The sequence below is a fragment of the Chroicocephalus ridibundus genome, chromosome 2 (assembly GCF_963924245.1).
Source record: "Chroicocephalus ridibundus chromosome 2, bChrRid1.1, whole genome shotgun sequence".
NCBI classification, from domain to species: Eukaryota; Metazoa; Chordata; class Aves; order Charadriiformes; family Laridae; genus Chroicocephalus; species Chroicocephalus ridibundus.
The window spans coordinates 161,059,429-161,069,684 of NC_086285.1; the positions used below are offsets into that span (position 1 = coordinate 161,059,429).

A 10,256-nucleotide genomic window follows, 5' to 3' on the forward strand; every position below is an offset into this window, starting at 1 on the left:
TTCCTTGTCTTTTTGGTTCCAAACCGATTTAGACGGCATTTCAGAGTTGCTCATTTTGTCTTTCATCAGTGCATGATGTTTTGTGGTAGTAGAAGCTTAAACAAAAAAGTAAAAAAGTGCAAAAAGGGGTTGGAGTTCTTACTCCCACCCTCAATTACATTTAAGCAATTACAAAAAATGCAATAGAGCTGCAGGGACACTCTAGGGGCAGGAACTGGCCTCAGATAAATCTTTGTAGCCAGAATATCAGTAGCTGTTTAATTCCTTCACTCTCAGCCTGTAGCAAATGCATAGAGACAAAACGTGTCCTTCAGTCCCTGCCCTGCTTTGAGTACTGTGCAGGCTGGGGGATGTTCCAGCTAGAAAAACGTTTTAAAAAGCATGATTCAAACTAGTTTTCTTTCTATTCCCATATGGAAGGTATTAGGTACGCAGCCAGCTACACTGGCTAGCCACTGGCTAGTGTGACAACTTCTTGACAATGTCTCTTTTCTTTAGGGGTATTTTACATGCTGTTCTGTAGGTTTTGGTATGTTGTTGTAAAACACGACTTGAATGTGATAGTTTCCTGTGACTAGTCAAAATGGTAATTCGAATAGACATGCCAGCCACCAACATAAATTCACGCACAAGAGAAAGCTAAATGTACGTCAGCATCAGAGAAGTGTAGTGATCCTTGAGCTGCGAGGTCCTCCAGCCTGGTCTGGGTGTTAGCAGCCACCATGCAAAGCTCTTTCTGGACCAACATGTTCCCCCTTGACTGTGTAGTTTCCTGCAAGTTATTTTACGGTTGGACTCCATGACCTTAAAGGCCTTTTCCAACCTAAATGATTCTATGATTCTACGACTCTATTAGGCTCACAGGGTATCATACACTACTTTTTGCATGAAGTTGCACAAAAAAGCCCAATGGCAAGAGCTCTGAGACAGCACCGTGAGGGATGGGACATGCACCATATGCCATGTAGCACCATGCAGGGAGCCTATCTGGGAAGTGGAAAGTGGTGTAACCTCCAAGGTGTTCTTCATCTCATAATCAGCAGCTTCACAACAAGTCTAATTTGTTTGGGTAGAGATCTGCTGAAGTGATTATAAAGTGCCCTGCTCCCATAACAGCTTGGGTGTGGTGAGCTTGGGTATCTCTGCAAAGTAGCTCTCCGATGCAAACATGTCCTGTAAACATGGATAACATCGCCAGGCACATGAGGAGCGGCCACAGAGATGCCCCTGACAAGGAGCCCATCACTGATCTATCCTCCCCTCTCCTTGCGAAATCTGTGAGCTGCAAGTGAGCAGAATTCAAGCACTGATCTGCAACCAAAGCAGACAGCTAGGTAGGCAGTACTGAACCTCCAACCATATCAGTCTCTGTGTAAGATAAATTATCTGCCGTTCCCAGAGGTCTTGTTGTCACTAAGCACGGCAATATATCTGCTGTTTCCTGTGGGACATCTGGAGATGGGTTACCCATCGGTTAAATGTATTTTCATATAAGTTAAAGAACAACTTTTCAGCCTGAAGCTGTACACCCACTCTGTCAGTCTGGTGGTGACTTCAAGTCAACCGAAGTTTGAGCTGTCCTCCAGCTGTCCAGGTTGGTGTGGCAGCAATCTGAGTTTGCCAGCACAGAGCACAGAGCACAGACCTAATTTGCCAGGCTTTTCAAATGGCATTTTCTACCTGCGCCAAATCTAAGCTGTTGCAGCCAGACTGCTATTAGTACCTAAGCTAATGTATTTAAAACTACATTATGCTGGGGTCAATGACTCAGACGTACTCAGTCATGTCATGGTAAAAAGGATTAAAAAGTAAAAAAGGTAGGGGTACTAAGAAAAATGACTTTCCTTTTGTGATGTTTTTTGGAAAGCTTGAATTTTTTTGGGGGTGCAGAATACTGATTTTAACCCTTCGTAGTTGTAAATACTTAAAGTGCTGCTCAGGTATGGATGGAAGGGAGGAAACAACTCGACTTGGGGCCAGGACAGAGGATGGTGTCTGCTGAATAGCCAGGCTCCTGCCCTATAACCTTACACACACACACACACACACACACACACACACACTGGAAGAGCTATGGCATCCCTAGTCCTTGGTAAAATCCACCTTGAACCTAACAAGATATGAGAACCTACCAAGATATGACGCACAAGGCAAGATTTGTATGCTGAGCACACACTCTGCTTTCTGAGTTGGTCGGTGCAGCACAAATGACAGTTTCGAGCACCCATATTCCAAGGGGAGAATAATTCACATCCCTTCCTGCCCCTTGCTTTCTAAATTATGCTGATATTTTTTTCATCATGTTTGCTTGTGTCTGTGTATCTATAAGTCATGTATATGCTGCCATTTACCTTTCAGAGCTAGGTGCGATGTGGCAGAGATTCACTGGCTGAATGAATGCTGTCAGAGTAGACAAAATCGAACCTTCGCCTCCTAGCCTTCAGCAGTGCCTCCATGATGGATGGGAGATATCGCCTTCCTTCACTTTGCAGGTTGATCTCTTCCATTTAAAAGTGTTTGGATAATGCTTACTTTATGGTCCAGGGGCATAGTTTTCTACTGTGTCCTTCAAGGTAGAAGCAAAAAATATATATATCCCCAAATGCACCCCGCAAAAATAACCTAAAAAATTCCAATCTTCAGTAGTGCCACCAATGTAAGAGAAGTTGAAGAAAGACCTCAAAAGGACTTTTATCACTGCATTTACTCCTGAAACCAGAGAGCCTCTCCTGTCTTCTCTGTCACTTCCCACATGGAAACTCAAGTTTTGCAAGCCCAGAGACATCCCTCCTCGAGAGCCCTGCTCTGGGCCACAAGCTCCCTTGAATGTGCTCACTTCCTTCTTGATCTGAAGTGTACACCCTCCACAGAGAGAACCATTTTATTCCAAATGCCAGTACTGTTCTCCTTCCTAAGAAGACAATCATCAAGCAGTTGTGACATGGCACTGCCTGACTACACAACATACTTTTAGGCTCAGACCTCTGTTCTTGGCTTATACCTCCATGTTCGGCAACTTTCAGGGAACGTCTGATGGGAAAGATTCATACTGAGCCAGTCAAGGTGTGATGTTGCAAGGCCAGCACAAGGTTGATAGGACCTGAAATCTCTCCTTGCTTGGTTCAGATATCTAAACACAGGCATCTGGTGTAGTTTTGCTCCCTCACATAACACATCTGCCTTCCAGCTGCCCCTCCAGGAGCGCGCAGCTTTTCCACAGGTCCTATGTCATATCTTCCAGTCTTGTGTGAATATCTCGGATAGTTGAATAGTCTAAAATAGACATCTGAAAATTAAATGGAGTATCCTGTGGTGTATAAAATGGCACTATCCAACCCTCGTCAAGGTAAGTGGATGCCACCTTAGGTGCCTTGCAAGTGGTGACGCGGATGCACAGACCACTCACCTGCCTCCCCCAGTCCAAGGCTGCTCTGAAAGTCCAGGTAGTTTCTGGTCACCAAGTGCAGCACCATGGGGACGGTCCCTTTGTGTGATATTTCATGGCACTTCCTCGTTAATTTCTGTGTCATCCTTTCAGCAACCAGCACGGGAAGCAGAATAGCTCCACTCTTTGTTTTTGCAGCACAGTCGTCTGCCTTTCCCTCGCTTTTTTTCCCTTTGAACAAAAAATGCACTTGCAGTGATTTGTGCTTTAAGGCAAGTTGGGATGATTAGAGCCATATTTTCTAATTGACATTTGCATTGTCCTTGTTAGTCATCATTTGTAATATGCTATTGTCTTTAAGTGATCATAATTATAAAAAATAATTGGTTATGAACTTTCAGGAGTTTGCCAACTCATTACCGCTAATTAAGAACATTGTTTAGCGTAAGCTCGACAGCTGGCATACACCTAAAGGTACATTCATTTCCCAGTCTACTGCCGGTGTTGCTCTTGTAAGTTGTGCATAGGACACACCCACACTTTTTAGTTCTCTTTTAAAGAAAGTTTGTTTCCCGTCTGAAAACTCTCTTGTCACTGATTCAACAAATCAGGCAGGGGAAAGAGAAGGCAAACAGGAGGGAGAAAAGCAAGATGATGTTGCAGTTAATGCAGCATCCATGTAACCTTTGCTTTTCCTTCTTTTCCAGCTACCGTTTCTTTCACAAACTTTAACAGCTGCTTTTTAAGAAATTCAGGTTCTCTTGCCCCAGACTGACCCGTCTAAACTCAGGTAAATTAAGCTTTCATTTCCTCAGCTGCTTTTCTGTTTGAATGGGGAGGAGCTTTTCCAGAGCACATGTAGCAAACATGATTTTCCAAAGAAAAGTGCTCATTTCCTGGGGAAGGGCAGTGTGGTTTGCACTCCGAGCTAATGCAGTTATTTGAAACCCTTGCTGAAGATTACTGTCTTCTGCATATCGTGTGCACGAGGAAGATTTAATTAACTGAAGTTCGTAAAGCACAAGGAGCTCATCAGATAGAGGATGCTATTTAATTGCAAAGCCATAATATATTATGATTTCTTGTTATTGTTTTAATACTGTAATTATTCTTATAATAGTTTGTGGTTCACTCCATCCCTCCTGGCTGTTGGTGTGTTAAAGAAAGCTCCATTTAATGCTGTTTTGCCTTGATTTCTGCCTATTGCTCATCTTCCCCCTACTAGTAACTGCATTTAGACATGCAAGCATATTTACAGAGGGGAAATCTGTTTCTACAAAATAGTTCAAAATCCAAAAACAGGCAAAGTAGGGAAATTCAAATATTATCCTAATGGGTTGAAAGAAGAAACTTTACACAATTTGCTTCGCCTGCACTGCTGTAGTTCAAGGGCTTGGATCAATAGAAAATCATTCACTGGCTCCAGTGGGCTTTTGGTCAGGTCCTATGTGCAATTCAATTGCCTAATGAGCTCTCAGGAAGGGCAGCAAGCCGTGCAGGCAGGATCCAGGGACAGGCTCTCATTGTAGCTCTCTCAGATAAATACAATGAACAAAACCTTTGCAGGTTTGAATAGCCACCGGGTTCATATGAGGACATGTTCCACACATCGAATGTATGGGCACCACATATAGCCTAAAAGGACTTCTATTTTTAACATGAGCTCAAATTTTTAAGGAAAATAAGTCTCACAGTTAGACACTTAACAGACCTTGAGTCAGGGGTGGCTCAAACCCTGGCAGAAGAGTGCACCTTGTTTAAGTGCTTGCTTCTGCCACCTTCCAGTAGGCAACACAGGAAGAGCCAAGGTGCAAGAGCTGTGCTGATGGTAGGATTTCTAGACTTCTTCACACTGCAAGTGAAAAGAAGTGAGGAAGTCTCTGGAAAGAGACCTCAGAGTCCTGGTGGACAAGAGGATGACCATGAGCCAGCAATATGCCTTCGTGGCCAAGAAGGCCAACGGTATCCTGGGGTGCATCAAGAAGAGTGGGGTCAGCAGGTGGAGGGAGGTCATCCTCCCCCTCTACTCTGCCTTGGTGAGGCCGCACCTGGAGTGCTGTGTCCAGTTGTGGGCTCCCTGGTTCAAGGACAGGGAACTGCTGGAGAGGGTGCAGCAGAGAGCTACCAAGATGATTACGGGACAGGAACACCTCTCTTATGAAGAAAGGCTGAGGGATTTGGGTCTCTTCAGTCTGGAAAAAAGACGGCTCAGGGGGGATCTTATCAATGCTTATAAACACTTAAAGGGTGGGTGTCAGGAGGATGGGGCCAGCCTTTTTTCCAGTGGTGCCCAGGGACAGTACAAGAGGTAATGGGCACAAACTTGAACACAGGAAGTTCCACCTAAACATGAGGAGGAACTTCTTCACTTTGAGGGTGTCAGAGCACTGGAACAGGCTGCCCAGACAGGTGGTGGAGTCTCCAGCTCTGGAGACATTCCAAACCCGCCTGGACGCGTTCCTGCGCAACCTACTGTAGGTGACCCTGCTCTGGCAGGGGGGTTTTTTGGTCCCTTCCAACCCTATGATTCTATGATTCTGTGATTCTATGATTCTATGGTTCTAAGAGCACCCTTTGAAAGCTCCCCACCCATTCTGTCTCCGTGCAACAGATTGCATACAGACATACAGAGAAGAGGACCAAATGCAATTACTTTCACCACCTGGCATGTCCATACAACAGCGCATTTTATCACCAGCCTGTCTGTAAGTCCTACCTGGGCCCAGATACACAGTCATGTGCAGTAAGATCTGGGGCAGGCTTGTGATCTCAAGTGAGGTTGACAACATGCCACTGAGTTGAGATTCATGTGGCTACAAGCACCTTGCAAGGGCTTCACAAAGCTATGAATGGACCACAGGCCACTTCTAGGGTCATCTTGATTACAGAAAAACTAAATGCTGTATCACCTGTCACAGCAGCAAGGGCAGCAGCTGTGCCAAAGGCTTTGCTGAGCTAGTGCAAACCTGGATATGGCTGCAGTGCGAAGAGAAGGTGTAAGGGACAAACCCAATGACATGTGGCCATGAGCAGGCAGCACCTGGGGTCATCTTCATGGAATATATTTTTCCTCCAGTTCTTCTTTTGTCTCATAAGTTGGTCTCACCTTTAAATAACATGATTCCATTAAAGCTTTTATTATATTGTCAGCCTAAACTGAAAGCTTTCTTGCAACTTATCATTCACCCTGAATTTACAAGAAAAGTCAGAATCTGGCTCTCAGTTGGCGTCCCCTTTCACCGCCATACTCACAGAATGGTTGGGGCTTTGCTAACGGGGACAGCAGGGACTTAGGACCCCCGCAAGGCTGGTGACAAATGGTCAGTGGAGGGTTGACCTTGCCTTGGGCAAAATATAAGGTCATCGCTGCAATGCTCTTTTATAATCTTTGGAGCTGGAACAACCTCATGAAGCTGAATGTCTCTCCTTTACCTCAGCCTTGGCCTGTATTTGATGCCCAGGTCTTGCACACGAGCATTCTGGGTTTGGCTGGATTAAAGTTGATTTTCTTCACAGTAGCTCGTATGAGGTTATGTTTTAGATGTGACCAAAACAATGCTGATAACATAGGGATGTTTTAGTTCTTGCTGAGCGGTGCTTACACAGCGTCAAGAACTTTTCTGCTTCTCACCCTTCCCTGAGAGCAAGTAGGCTGGGGGTGCACAAGAAGATGGGAGGGGACAGAGCTGGGACAGCTGACTCCAAGTGACCAAAGGGATATTCCAGACTATATGATGTCGTGCTCAGCAATAAAAACTGTGTGGGAGAAGTAGAAAGGGCGTCATATTTGGAGTTATGATGTTTGTCTTCCTAAGAAACTGCTATGTCTCATGAAGCCCTGCTTTCTTGGAGACAGCTAAACACCTGCCTGACAATGGAAAGTAGTGAATGAATTCCTTATTTTGCTTTCCTTAAGTGTGCAGATTTTGCTTTACCTGTTACAGTCTTTCTCTCAACCCATGAGCTCCCTCACTTTAACTCTTCCGATTCTCTCTCCTATCCCACTGGGGTGGAGTAAGCGAGTGGCTGTGTGGGGCCTAGCTGCCAACTGGGGCTACAACATGACACTTGAGGGAGTTTTCTTTTGCCCAGTTCTTTTATGTGCAAGTGTCACTTCAGGGAACTGAGCTCAGCAAACTGCCAGTGCTGTTCAGGAGCTCAGAGCCCCTTAGACAGTATGGCCGCCAATTACTGGATGATGAAATTGCACAGATCATTGCTAGCATTTGTGTACTCAAGAGTTCACATCACAGTCAGATATGATTGAACACAGCTGTTCAGATCGCTGAAATATGAAATAGGCAAATCAGGCTTTGCACACAAAGCTAGACAGCGGGTGCTCACTTCCAGAGCGAGCCAGTCTTTGAGCCAGTACAAGGCTGCAGCTCTGTGCTCTGCCACCTAATGAGCTCACGACGTGCTTCATCTGGCTGTCGGGATCCGTGCAGGGTTGAATCAAAGCTCTTGACCGTGTCTGAGTAATGCTGTGTAAGCTGCACTGGGAAGAGTAAGACAGGCAGTTGATACCAAGTCCAGAGCTGGGAATAATAGTGGTGCTCTCCCTGTGCCTCCTGGTGGTAAAGATTGCTGCTACCTGCTGCCAGGAATTTACTACTGATGAATGGAAGCTCTTCTGGCTAACTGTACCAGTGCCACAATGCCAGCCATACTGGGGGCTGCACGTGAAACGTGCATCTGTGCGCATTGAAATGTAACATGTAGATTTGCACAGTTGTCTTGCCTTGTGTTTCTTCAGCCTACAGTCAAGGAAAGATATAGATGCAGCTCCCCTGGACTTAGGAGGTCTTGAAAAGTGATTTTTCTTCCTGAACTCCTGTCACCTGCTCCATCATCTGTTCTTCTCTAGGGCACTTAGGAAAGACTCTCTGAGGTTCTGGTTTGCCTGACATAGCAGTGTCATCTGGGCTGTGATTACAGAGCTGCCTACGTGTCAGGGGATGAGAAGACTTTGCTTGTGATTAGGTCCTTTTGTGGTCTACAGAAAAGCTGAGCTTTCAGAAGGCTATTTATCAGTTTCTAATGCAACCAAGCCAAGTGGGATTCCTAGTTGTTTGTATCCAGTCTCTAAGAAAGACCAAAGGCAAGGGCAATAGCTTTAAGCATGATATATTGTCATGGTTTCAGCTGGGATGGAGTTAACTTTTTTACTTGAAGCTGGTGTAGTGCTGTGTTTTGGATTTGCGATGGGGATAGTGTTAATAGCACACTGGTGTTTTTAGCTGTTTCTAAGCAGCCAAGGCCTTTTCTTCTCCTCACACCACCCCACCAGTGGATAGGCTGGGAGTTCACGAAAAGTTGGGAGGGGACACAGCTGGGACAGCTGACCCCAACTGACCAAAGGGATATCCCATACCATATGATGTCATGCTCAGTATATAAAGCTGGGGGAAGAAGGAAAGGGGGACATGTTCAGAGTTATGGCATTTGTCTTGCCAAGTAACTGTTACGCGTGACAGAGCCCTGTTTTCCTGGAGATGGCTGAACACCTGCTGATGGGAATTCGTGAATGAAGTCCTTATTTTGCTTTTCTTGCATCTGTGGCTTTTGCTTTACTTGTTAAACTGTCTTTATCTCAACCCATGCATTTTCCTTATTTTTCTGATTCTTCTCCCCAGCCCACTGTGGAGGGGGAGAAGCGAGTGAGCGGCTGCGTGGTCCTAGTTGCCAGATGAAGTGAAACCACAACATATATGAAGCCATTCTTCCTTGCTAGCCCCAGCAACTCTCTTAAATCCTTGATATAACTGGAGCTTAAAGGACAGCTGTATGATGCTGATGTACAATGGGAAAACTTGACAGGTCAGGGACTTCTCACTTTATGCTACTCCCTGTCATCTGCAGTGGCACAGGATGGAGATGTCAGTATGTCCTTAGCAAGCCAAACATCTGGACATACAGATGAGCTCTGGTCCTGCCCATGGACACCACACCTGCGATCCTGACCAGCTCAAAAGCCAGTTTTCATCCCTCTCGCTCTTCCTGGTGCTCCCTTCTGCTGTGGTGGCCTGAAAGTGGCAATTTCTGTGAGCTATAAGAACAACTGTGGTCAGAGATACATCTGGTTCAAAGAAAATTGAAAATTGTATCCAGAAACTACTTTCTGGGAAAGCATTATGGCTTACAAAGTAAATCATCCCTTTTCGTTACAATGATAGTTTTAATAAGATAACATTCTGGTGTCCTTATGTTCTAATGGTGCACATTTCATACACTTACATGAGAGATTATTTCCCGTTTATCCCCCTCCTCTGCTTCAAAATGCAAGTGCTGGCAGAATGTGGCTGACAAAGTCAAGTATGATGTTGTGCTCTTTAATACCCACAGAGCTCAAACTGGCACTAGAAAACCCTTTGCACAGCATCCAACTGATGTGCCTTGGAGCTGATTTGGACAGGACTCCTGTTAGATGGGAAAGAAGCCTAAATCCAATGTGCTTTGAAATCAAAGAGGATCTTTGACTGGCTTTAATGGATTTTGAATCAAGCCCCTGCCCAAGCTGAGCCTGCCAGAGGGAGACTGTCACCACTGACAAGCCGTGCTGCAGGATGTTGTGAAGGTGGTTACACATCTCTAGAAATGGGATGGTGGTCTCGTATCATGCCTTTTCTAGCCCAGGTAAGGCTTGATGAGAAAGGGGAAAGATGGGTCCTGGGACAAATAGGGAAAAAATAGGGAGAAAAAGGGAGAAAGAGGGAAACTCTTCTGTAACTCCCAGGAGGAAAAACAAGTCCAAGAAGGTGAGGTGTTCAGCTGGCATGGCACTGAGGACCTCAGGATCTCCCAGGGGGCTTCTGGGCTAGGGTCAGCTAAAGTCAAGGCCAAGCACTGAACGGGTGAAACCAAGGCACGT

The 10,256-nt window shown here is 45.4% G+C and overlaps 1 long non-coding RNA gene across 1 annotated transcript; it reads left to right on the forward strand.

Moving 5' to 3' along the window:
- Positions 1-3,163: 3,163 nt before the first annotated feature.
- Positions 3,164-10,022, forward strand: LOC134512269 (uncharacterized). The gene is made up of 3 exons (XR_010070079.1): positions 3,164-3,346; positions 4,093-4,175; positions 9,731-10,022. It is a non-coding gene; the product is annotated as an uncharacterized LOC134512269 (long non-coding RNA).
- The last annotated feature ends 234 nt before the right edge of the window (positions 10,023-10,256 follow it).